At 51.7% G+C, this 10,115-nt stretch overlaps 1 long non-coding RNA gene across 1 annotated transcript; it reads left to right on the top strand.

Annotated features, from left to right (window-relative positions):
• The first annotated feature begins 5,745 nt into the window (after nt 1-5,745).
• On the top strand, nt 5,746-6,719 carry LOC147577920 (uncharacterized). Its single transcript, XR_015254155.1, has 2 exons — nt 5,746-5,861; nt 6,397-6,719. It is a non-coding gene; the product is annotated as an uncharacterized LOC147577920 (long non-coding RNA).
• The last annotated feature ends 3,396 nt before the right edge of the window (nt 6,720-10,115 follow it).

Raw genomic sequence — 10,115 nt, forward strand, 5'->3', positions numbered from 1 at the left:
GATGGTAGAAAGGATAAAGAGAGAGGAGGTCATGGTCATTGACACCACGGAGAAGGCACAAGGAAGAGAAGTGGTCATGGTCAATGGAATGGCATCCATAGCAGAGCCAGGCTGGCTCCCTCGGAAGATCCTAGTGGGCTCCCCAGGGTGTGGGTGCTGTCCGGAACCCCCAGATATTCCACCTTGGGTACTCACAAGGAGGTCCTCTGTTCGGGTTGTGGCTTTGAGTTCGCAAGTCTGTCATATTCTGTCTCCTGGACTCAGGAGAGGATGGCAACGCATGGGGTGGCTCCCTTCCCTTCGTCTTGGGGACCTTCAGCCCCTGGACAGACCAGTACAGTTTTGCAGAGCCTGCTGGGAGGCCCTGGGAAGAAGAACCTCAGACTGAGGTTCTGAGATACAGTTCCCAGCTGCTGCTTCTCAGAAAGGGACCAACACCGCGGGCTGCTTCTTCCACCCAATCTCTTGCCTGTTGAGTTCTTCAATCTCAGGCCCTATGATAGAGACCAATTGTGGGCTGTCATGTGCACAAACATCCTTATGCTCCTGTGTGTTTCCCAGCCTCCCTTACAGTTAAGTTGGGGCCGTGTTGACTGGTTCTAGTTAATGAGCTGCAGGCAGAACGGATGTCGGTGATTTCCAGGATGGCACCTGAGAACATCCCATGACATTATCGAGCCCCCTTTTTCCCTCCCATGGCAACAGTGGGAGCTGCAACTCGAGGATGGCAGTGTTGCATGACAGAGGAGCCTGGGTCCCCGAGTCATCCCTGGAGGAGTGCCGCTTGACCCACTGGGGTAGGCAGAATTTTAGCTGCCATGACCTTTGCCTCTGGGGTTATGTCCACGAATATATTACATACATTACATGGCAAAAAGGGCTTTGCAGGTATAATTCAGATTACTAATCAGATAGGGAGATTATCCTGGCTGATCTGGATACACCCAGAGAAGTCACACTAGCCCTAAAAGCAGAAGGGGAAGGCAGAGAGATGTGGGGAAGGGAAGTCAGAAAGATTTGTAGAGTAAAAAGGACTTGATGTGCCGTTGCTGGCTTTGAAGATGGAAGAGGCCATGAACTAGGGAATGTGGGCAGCTTCTAAAGGCTGAAAATGACTCAGGCCAACAACCAGAGAGGAAATGGGGACCCCAGTCCTATGATCTGCCAATAACCCCAATGAACTTGGAAGCAATTCTTCTCAGAGCTTTCTGATAAAGAGCCCTCCTAGGGGTGCCTGGGTGGCTCAGTCTGTTAAGTGTCCGACTTTGGGCTCAAGTCATGATTTCACGGTTTGTGAGTTAGAGCCTCGGATCAGGCTCTGTGCTGACAGCTCAGAGCCTGGAGCCTGTTTCAGAGTCTGCGTCTCCCTCTCTCTCTGCCCCTCCCCTGCTTGTGCTCTTTCTCTTTCTCAAAAATAAACAGTAAAAAAAAAAAAAAAAAAAGAACCCATGGGGTGCCTGGGTGGCTCGGTCGGTTAAGCGTCCGACTTCAGCTCAGGTCATGATCTCATGGTTTGTGAGTTCGAGCCCCGTGTCGGGCTCTGTGCTGACAGCTTGAAGCCTGGAGCCTGCTTCGGATCTGTGTCTCCTTCTCTCTCTGCCCCTCCCCAACTTGTGCTCTGTCTCTCTATGTCTCTCAAAACATAAATAAATGTAAAAAAAAAATTATAAAAAAAAGAACCCTCCTGGCCAACACTTTGATTTTGGCCTTGTGATACCCTAAGTAGAGGACGCAGTCAAATCCCCACTTGGACATCTCAACTATTATAAGACAATAAATGGTTTTATCTATCTATCTATCTATCTATCTATCTATCTATTTATATTTTACAGAGAGAGAGCACAAGTGAGGGAGAGGGGGAGAGGGAGAGAGAGAGACAGAGACAGAGAGAGAGAATCTTAAGCAGGCTCCACGCTGAATGTGGAGCCCTACACGGGTCTCGATCCCATGACCTTGGGATCATGACCTGAGCCAAAATCAAGAGTCAGACACCCAACCGACTGAGCCCCCCAGGTGCCCCAATAAATGGTATTTTTAACAAGCTGCTACTTTTGTGGTCATTAGCAATGGCAGTACTAGAAAATGAACACACCTAGATGCGATTTTGTGTGTGTAAGGAAAAATCCTTCCAGCCAGTGAGATGCTAGAGCCTCCCTGTTGTAGCAGCTAACGATGCTTATTCTGATGAATGCAGCGCCCCCCACCCTGTGTGCAGGGAGCAGAGCTCCATGCAGGTCATGAGGCACAGGAGAGGATGAGGACACTGCTCCTGAGGCATCTGAGTGTCTGCTTAGGTCTCCTGGGGATCCCACAGGGTCAACAGAGGTGGGTGCTCCACCAGGAGTGAGCTCAGGCCTCTTGAACCCTCGGGAGCAGGAATGTGGCCCAAGAAGAGAAGCCTAGCGGGGAGAAAGGCAGGTCTCCCAAGATCACATAGCAAAATAGCAGCAGAGCCGAAGCCGGAAGCCAGGCCTCCTGACTCGAAGGCCTGGGCTGTGTGCCCAAGCTGGGTGCTAGTGAGATTCGCATGGGAGCGTGCACGTGTGTGTGAGCTCCAGGTGCACGTGCGCGGGCTCCACGTGTGCTCGCCAGGCCGGATTCCTCCTTCCCCACCTCCCGGATCTCCAGGGTTAATGCTCCGCTCAGGAGGCTGAGAACAGCCTCTCCCCTTTGGTAATTGAAATCAATTTCTCAGCCTTATCTTTAGGAAACCTATATAGTCTAGACTGTAATCTGAAAGCCTGGGCTCGGGCAACTTTTAAATGAAAACTCCTCTGCGAGGAGGCGGAGGGGGGGAGGGAACAAGTGGCTTGCCTCTTCCCACAATTTCTCAAGGAGCATATGAGTGTGGAGGTGATGTCTCTCTTCTTTTTCCGGGTATTTGGCTTCTGAGTACGTGAGAAGGTGTTTGAAAATGTGTGAGCATATATGTGTGCGAGGATGTGAGTGTGTGGTGGTGCGGGGTGTGGTAGAGTGTGTTAGGATGGGGGAAGATGTGTGTGTGTGTGTGTGTGTGTGTGTGTGTGTGTGTGTGGCTGGACACAGGTGGGGAGGCCCCCTCTTTGTGTTTATTTTTGCCTCTGAGCCTGTGAGTATACGGTGTAGGAAATGGCAGAGAATGTGTTCTCAAGTGCAGATGTGTGTGTGCAGGTGCCTATGGGAAAATTCGTGGGCTTGTAAATACGTGTGGGATCAGAGAATGCATATTTATGTGTCTCATCTGAGAAAGCATTCCTCCTGGGCCTCACCTCTGAATTCCCCCGGGCCGGGAGCAGTTTCTTTTTTCTTTTCTTTCTTTCTTTCTTTTTTTTTTTTTTAATTTTTATTTATTTATTCTGAGAGAGAGCGAGTGAGCAAGCAGGGGAGGTGTAGAGAGAGGAAGAGAGAGAGAGAATCCCAAGCAGGCATCAGCGCAGAGCCCGAGGTGGGGCTCGAACTCATGAACCATGAGATCATGACCTGAGCCGAAACCAAGAGTTGGATGCTTTACCGACTGAGCCATCCAGGCGCCCCAGGAACAGTTCCTTTTAATGCCTCCAGTGGCCTGACTACACTGCTGCTCATCCCTGAAAACCATCCTAGCCCTCCGGCTTTCCCCTGTGCCCCCGGGGAGGAGGAAAGGCCCTTGATTTGTCTACTCTGGAGAACCCAGTCCTTCCCTAAGCCCTGGCAAGGTTCCATCCAGACGGTTCCTCTCTAAAGGATGATGTGCCTGTGGGCAGGGGCCCTGGCTAGATCTCAGCCTCCGGGGGAGGCCTCTGGGTGTCACTCAGCAAGTGGATGTTCCGCTTGCCAAAGCTGTGGCATTAGACACAGAGGCCCACGCAGGTGAGGACAGCTTCCTCCCCGCCCCTCCCCCAGCAAAGGGTCCCCCACCCTCCCCGAATCCCCATGGATTTCTCATTTGAAGTCAATCAGCCTTGAAATCCCTGCCAGTGCCTGCAGGGTAATTATGGGGCTGGTAATCAATGCCAGACTCTCAGCTGCCCTGGGTGGGAACGGCACAGTTTCCCTGGACTCCAGAAAACACTGGAAGTGGTAGTAACAGCCGGGATTGGGAGGGTCTGGCCTGGAAATAGCCTCCGGCTCGGATGGGGAGGAGTTGGGAAGGAGGGAGGTTGGCGTTGGAGCTGCTTCCCAGCAAGGCCTGGGGGCAGAGGGTGGCTGCGGCACCAGAGAGGACAGGCATTTCCCTACCCTGTGACTGGGGGAAGCGTGGGGCACTGTGGGAAGGGCTGCGCGTGGAGGCAAAGGACGGCACAGGTACCAAGTTAGCATCAGCCCCTGAAATGTCTGAGATCGGGACCTCTGCCCTTCTATCTGAGTTCTGTCCCCCATGAAGCTACCTGGGCCCTGATTACTTTGGTAAGTGACAGTGATGGGGGTGGGTAGAGCGGCCGCAGCTGTGGTGAGGGGTGACGGTGGCGTCAGGAATAGGAGGCTGTAACAGGTGACTTGAGGAAAGTGGGGAAGGGGAGTGGGGATGGTTATGGCGGAGCTGGAAGGACTGTGGTGTTGGCGGGGCGGGGGGGGGGGGGTGGGGGGACGCTGTGCTGAAACTGATGATGCTGGCTGTTGGTGGCGACGGCGACCGTGGCGGGGCATGGGAAGTGTGACAATGGCAGTGAGATCGTGGTGAGGGAGAGGGTACCCAAGGGTGGTGACAACTTTTGAAGAAGGAACCAGAGGCGGGGGTGTGTGCACACGACTGGACACGACCCACAGGAATGGGGTGAGGAGACGGGGACCCTGAAGAAGGGGGCGGTGCCTGCCGGTGATGGCCAGGTGGAGAGGGTTTGAACCGAGAGAGCTGTCCCTAGCGTCGGCAGTGTGCCAAGGTGCCAGGGGCTCAAGTCAGGCAGAGGGCCGCCGATTCAGCAGCCAAGGGATATTTTGGGCCCCCTTGTGGCATGAAAGTCAGGAAGGTGGAGCTTGGATCCTAGAGAAATAGCTCAACTGGAATCAGGAGCCCAAGCAGAGAGCCGGGTAGGTGATCGGAGGATAAGCCGCGATTCTAAAGGCCAGCGGTGTAGATGCCAGTCTGAGAAGGGGTGAAAATGTCCCCCGGCCTTGGGGACTTGCCAGGATTTAGGTCCTGGCATCCCGTATAGCTCCTGCCCTGGTGCTTTGGGTTTTGCCAGCCTTCATACCCTTTGTTCCTCCAGAGAACTTTATTGTCAAGGTCAGATCAGTGACCAAGCACCTGGGTGTCTCTTTGCTGCCGAAACAGACTCAGAACCCAGTGTCCTAGAGGAGGCTGAGGGTGCTACACAATCAGTGTATGAAAGCCCCAGACTCCGGCTTGGGCTCGCATCTGCTTTCCCTTTTGCGGCATTGTCCTGTGATGAAGAGTTTAGGGTTGAGGATGCAAACAGACCGCGTTCAAGTCCTAGACCTGTCCCTTCCTACTTGTGTGACTTTGGATAACGTCTTTGACTCCGTCTCCTTTCCTGTAAAATGGGAGAGGTGTTACCAGCGTCCCAGATTGCTGTGAGGAGTGCGTGGCAGAGACTGAGGTGGCCCCAGTAGTCCCACCCTCTTGGAGTTCCTGTTCTTGTACAGTCTCCCTCCTGTGGGCAGGGGTGGGACCTGTTCTAGCCAATAGAACCATCTTCTGTCATATAATCATAGAAGCAACTATGTATGTAATACATGTGTGTATGTAATATGCATGTAATCATATATGTAATCTATGCATGTCATAATATGTATGTATGTAATCTACGTATGTACTATAATCAGAGAAGTAACTTCTGTCCGTTAGAAACAACACTTACTTCATCAAAGCCAGCAGGGCAGGGAGTCTCCGAGCCACATGGGAGAGGTTTGAAGGAGGGGCAGGAGGAAGGGCAGAAGGCAAGGTACGGGGTCAGTGCCAGCCTATCCAGCCTGCCAGGTGGCCGCTCCTGCAGCACCATTGGACTTTTGTCCCCATGCACAGCCTGACCACATCCCTCCCGTAGAGGCCAGGAGGCCTTCTCTTAGGCACTGCCTCCTGAGCCTCTCTAGAGGCCACTGTACCCAGAAACAAGGCCCCCGGGTGGCCCCAGGACAAACCTCAGTGCCCACGCTCAGAAACAGCACCTTGGGGGCCCAGTGTCAGGCTTAGGGTGACTCTGTAAATCAGAGCATTTTGATGCATAAAATCTGGAAACGCAAGTCTATGAATCGTAATCGAGCATGACGAAATCTCATCAGCAGAAGTAAATATGAAATTCGAGATGACAGGGAGAGGCACAGATGTGTTCCCGAGTTCCCGCCCCACCCCCTCCCCTCAGCTCTGGCTCCTAGTGCTACCCCCAGATTTATTCTCTGCACACACCAAATTAACCTCAGGTGCCTCTGCTGGCTCAGCTCAGCCACCACATCCCTCTCTCCACCTCTCTGTCCCTTTAGGAGCCGGGACGTTTTCTCCCGCCTGATGCCTCTGTGACAGGAGCCAGCTCAACTTTGCTGTTCATTTGGGCGTAGACCATTGGCTGGGAAAGAGCTGGTAACAGTGGGCATTTATTTACGAAAAGGCCTGTGCTGAATGCCTTTCCTGCCCTCCCTGGAGGGTTGTCTCCACCAGCTTTCTGCTCCTCCTCCCAGAAGGCCCATCCCAACCAGGATGGGCTCCTGCACAGCGATGGCCCTCTAACCCTTACTGTCACCCCCCAAGGGCCTGCATGAGCACCCCAGAGAGCCAGAGGACGGCTTAAAACCATGTTGCCCAGAGTGTGTTCTGTTGAGCGTGTTTGGGGGAAAGTGGGTGTGGACAAATAAGCTTGGGCAGTGCTGGTCAAACGAAGGCAGGCAGGTTTCCTTCTTGCAGGCCTTCTCTGAGCCTTTACTGTCCTAATCTGAAATGTACAGTTCCAGGATGGGGCTGGGGCAGACAGGCTTTCACAAACTTACTTGGCCATCGGCAACATTCTAGCCACAGCCCATCCTGGCCCCAGCATCTCCTTGGGCGAATATTCCCTTTAGATAATGTTCATAGAAGACCGTGAGGCCCATTCCCTGATTGTAGGGCCATCTGGGTCCCAAGCAGGAGCCCAGGTTGGGGGTAGGCCGGAGTGTCTCAGCCTTCTGACCTCTGAAAGAGCAGTGACTATAAGTCTATGGCAGGTTGGGAAGGGGATGGGCCAGGGGGTGGCTTTTCTCAAGGGGGATCTGTCTGTAGAGAGGCTGACCATTTATCAGAGTGAGTCACCAGTATGTGAGTGCATGTGCACGTGTGTATGTGTGCATGCACGGACATACATGTGTGTGAGCCAGTTATGATGGTAATTCAGCACCTCCAACGTGCAGGCCTGGCATGGCACCGGGCCTGGGGCAGAGAGTACAGACCTCGTCTTGGGAAACTCCTCTTCAGGTGGGTGAGCTGAAATCCCAAGGCTGACAACGTCCTCGGACTAACGGAGGAAGCACTTCTGGCCTTTCCGGGGCCCCAGTCTTCCTTATAGGAATCTGCAACTCCACGGGGAAGAAAACAGCCCACAGAAGGAACACATTCGTGGAGCACATGAAGATGCAACCCTACACACAATCAGTGTGCACACAAAGCTTAACATGTATCTATGCACACATGCTACGGTGGGCAGAATTCTAAGATGGCCTCCAAACCTTGTATGATCTCCTCTTCCTAAGTGTGGGTGGGACCTGTGAGTATGGTGGGTACTACACCCTGTGACCAGGTTATGTTTTATGGCAAAAGTGAAGGGATTTTCCAGACGTAATTAAGGTCCCTAATCAGTTGACTGTGTTAATAGGAAAGGTGGGCCTGACCTAATCAGTTGAGGCCATAAATGAAGGTCTAGAGGTCAGAGAGAGAGAGAGAGAGAGAGAGAGATTCTTCTGCAAACTTTGCAAAAGCATGCTGCCATGAACTCAACAGCTACAAGGAAAGGCATTCTGCCAACAACCACATGAACTTGGAAGACGACCCTGCACCTCAGATGAATTCGCAGCCCAGGCCAACCCCTTGGATGCAGCCTTGTGAGACCATCTTCAGAGGATCGGCTGGGCTGTGCCTGAATTCCTGACCCATGGGAAGTATGGGATAATACTTGAGTGCTGTTTTCAGCTGCCAAATTTGCGGCAATTTGTGGTATTGCTATGCAGCTTTCAAAACTAATACACAAACTCTCCATTCAGTGAAGGTACGTATACCCAGAGACATCCATCCATACAGAGACGCACCTATACGCAGACATATAAATATTCACGCCTCTCCATTTTCAGGTACACCGTGCTCACAGATGTAAAAACATATTTATATGCATAAACATATATACATACACAAGCACATACACATTCTTAGTTATACACACACACACACACACACACACACACACACATACACACACACATTTGCATCCATAAACACAGAGGTAGGCTTGTACACAATCTATACAGCCACATTTACGTGAACATTCAGACGCAGTAGATGCATATGCACACACATAACAGTGAAGAACATTATAAAATACTTTCTATGTGCCAGGCACTGGTCTAAGTTCCTCGTACATATAAACCCACTTCAATACTTCCACAGATATAGAGGAGCATATAGATGCTGATCTTCCTACCACGGAACTTCTGTAAAATACCACACCACTGTATACTACAGGGGCCCAAAGTGAAGACGTTTCTCAGCTGGAGCAATTTCTCAGGGCGGATTCTGGTGGAGCGTTTTCCCTCTCCCTAAGTGCCTGGCAGGTAAGTTAAGACCTTCCACTCTTTTCCCCTGCCCAGGGAGGGGCCCAGAAGTCACCCCCACTCTCTCCACTAGGTGGTGCTAGACCAGCATCTTTGGGTTTGATGGGCAGACTCCTGGCAGGCGCTGGGGAGCCGAGCTTAAGTCCTGGTTGAGGAAAGACAGGAGAAAGAAAAAAACTCCTGGCCACAACATCCCAATCTCCATCTGTTCCCTTTCTGTCCAACATAGCCAATATGTTCCGGGACCAGTGGTGCCCTCCTCGGCTGGGGGCTTGGGTGACCGTGCTGGTAGGTCCTAGCCTTGCCTAACACCCTGCTGAGGACAACCAGACATCTAAGCCCCTGGTCGTTTCTCATCTCAAGACTTCCTTCCTTCCTTCCTTCCTTCCTTCCTTCCTTCCTTCCTTCCTTCCTCCCTCCCTCCCATCCTCCCTCTCTCTCTCTCTCTCTCTCTTTTTCTTTCTTTCTTTCTTTCTTTCTTTCTTTCTTTCTTTCTTTCTTTCTTTCTCTTTTAATGTTTATTTATTTTTGAGAGAGAGAGAGAGAGAGAGAGAGAGAGAGACAGAACATGAGTAGAGGAGGAGCAGAGAGAGAGGGAGACACAGAATCCGAAGCAGGCTCCAGGCTCTGAGTGTCAGCACAGAGCCCGACGTGGGGTTCGAACTCATGAGCCTTGAGACGTGACCTGAGCAGAAGTCAGACACACAACCGACTGAGTCACCCAGGTGCCCCAAGACTCTACTCATTTATTTAACAAACCCTATGCACCATTTATTTTGATCTAGGCACTGTCCCACATTCTTACAAATATTAACACATGGAATCCTCATAACAACCCTATGATGTAGGTACTCTTACCATGTCATTTACCGATGAGGAAACTGAGGCACAGAGAGGTTATGTGACTTGCCCAAACTCACAGAGCTAGCAAATGGTGGGAAGAAAGGAGAGAGGGCAAGGAATCTTCACCCCATTTTAGAAATGGAGAAACTGGATAGCCCAGCACAAAGGCTAAAGAGGCAGTGGAGGTATCTGACCTTGAACTCAGAACTCAAGTCCAGTGCTGGGCTTCTTTTTCCTGAACCCTGAATTGCATGAAGATTAAAGCTGAGGCTGTAGCTGAGTGGGGGGACTGTGACAGTAGCAGAAGAGAGCTTTCTTTACATGCTCCAGTGACCCCTCACTAGGGATCTGGAGTCCAGGAAGCAACTTCCTGGCCAAGAAGTGCTCTTTTCAGGAATTTCATGTGGATTCTGCATAAAGGCATAAAAGGTAGGGCCAGCTCCCAGCTGAGGCCCAGCCGCGGGTGAGTCTATAGACTCAGACGCTGGAACGGGCCTTTTACAAGATACACAACCCATTCTACACTCAATTGCGTCCCATAAATCAGGTTAACCTTTTCAACGCAGCTC

This window comes from Puma concolor, chromosome C1 (assembly GCF_028749965.1).
Source record: "Puma concolor isolate L17-30 chromosome C1, mPumCon1.1.hap2, whole genome shotgun sequence".
NCBI lineage: Eukaryota > Metazoa > Chordata > Mammalia > Carnivora > Felidae > Puma > Puma concolor.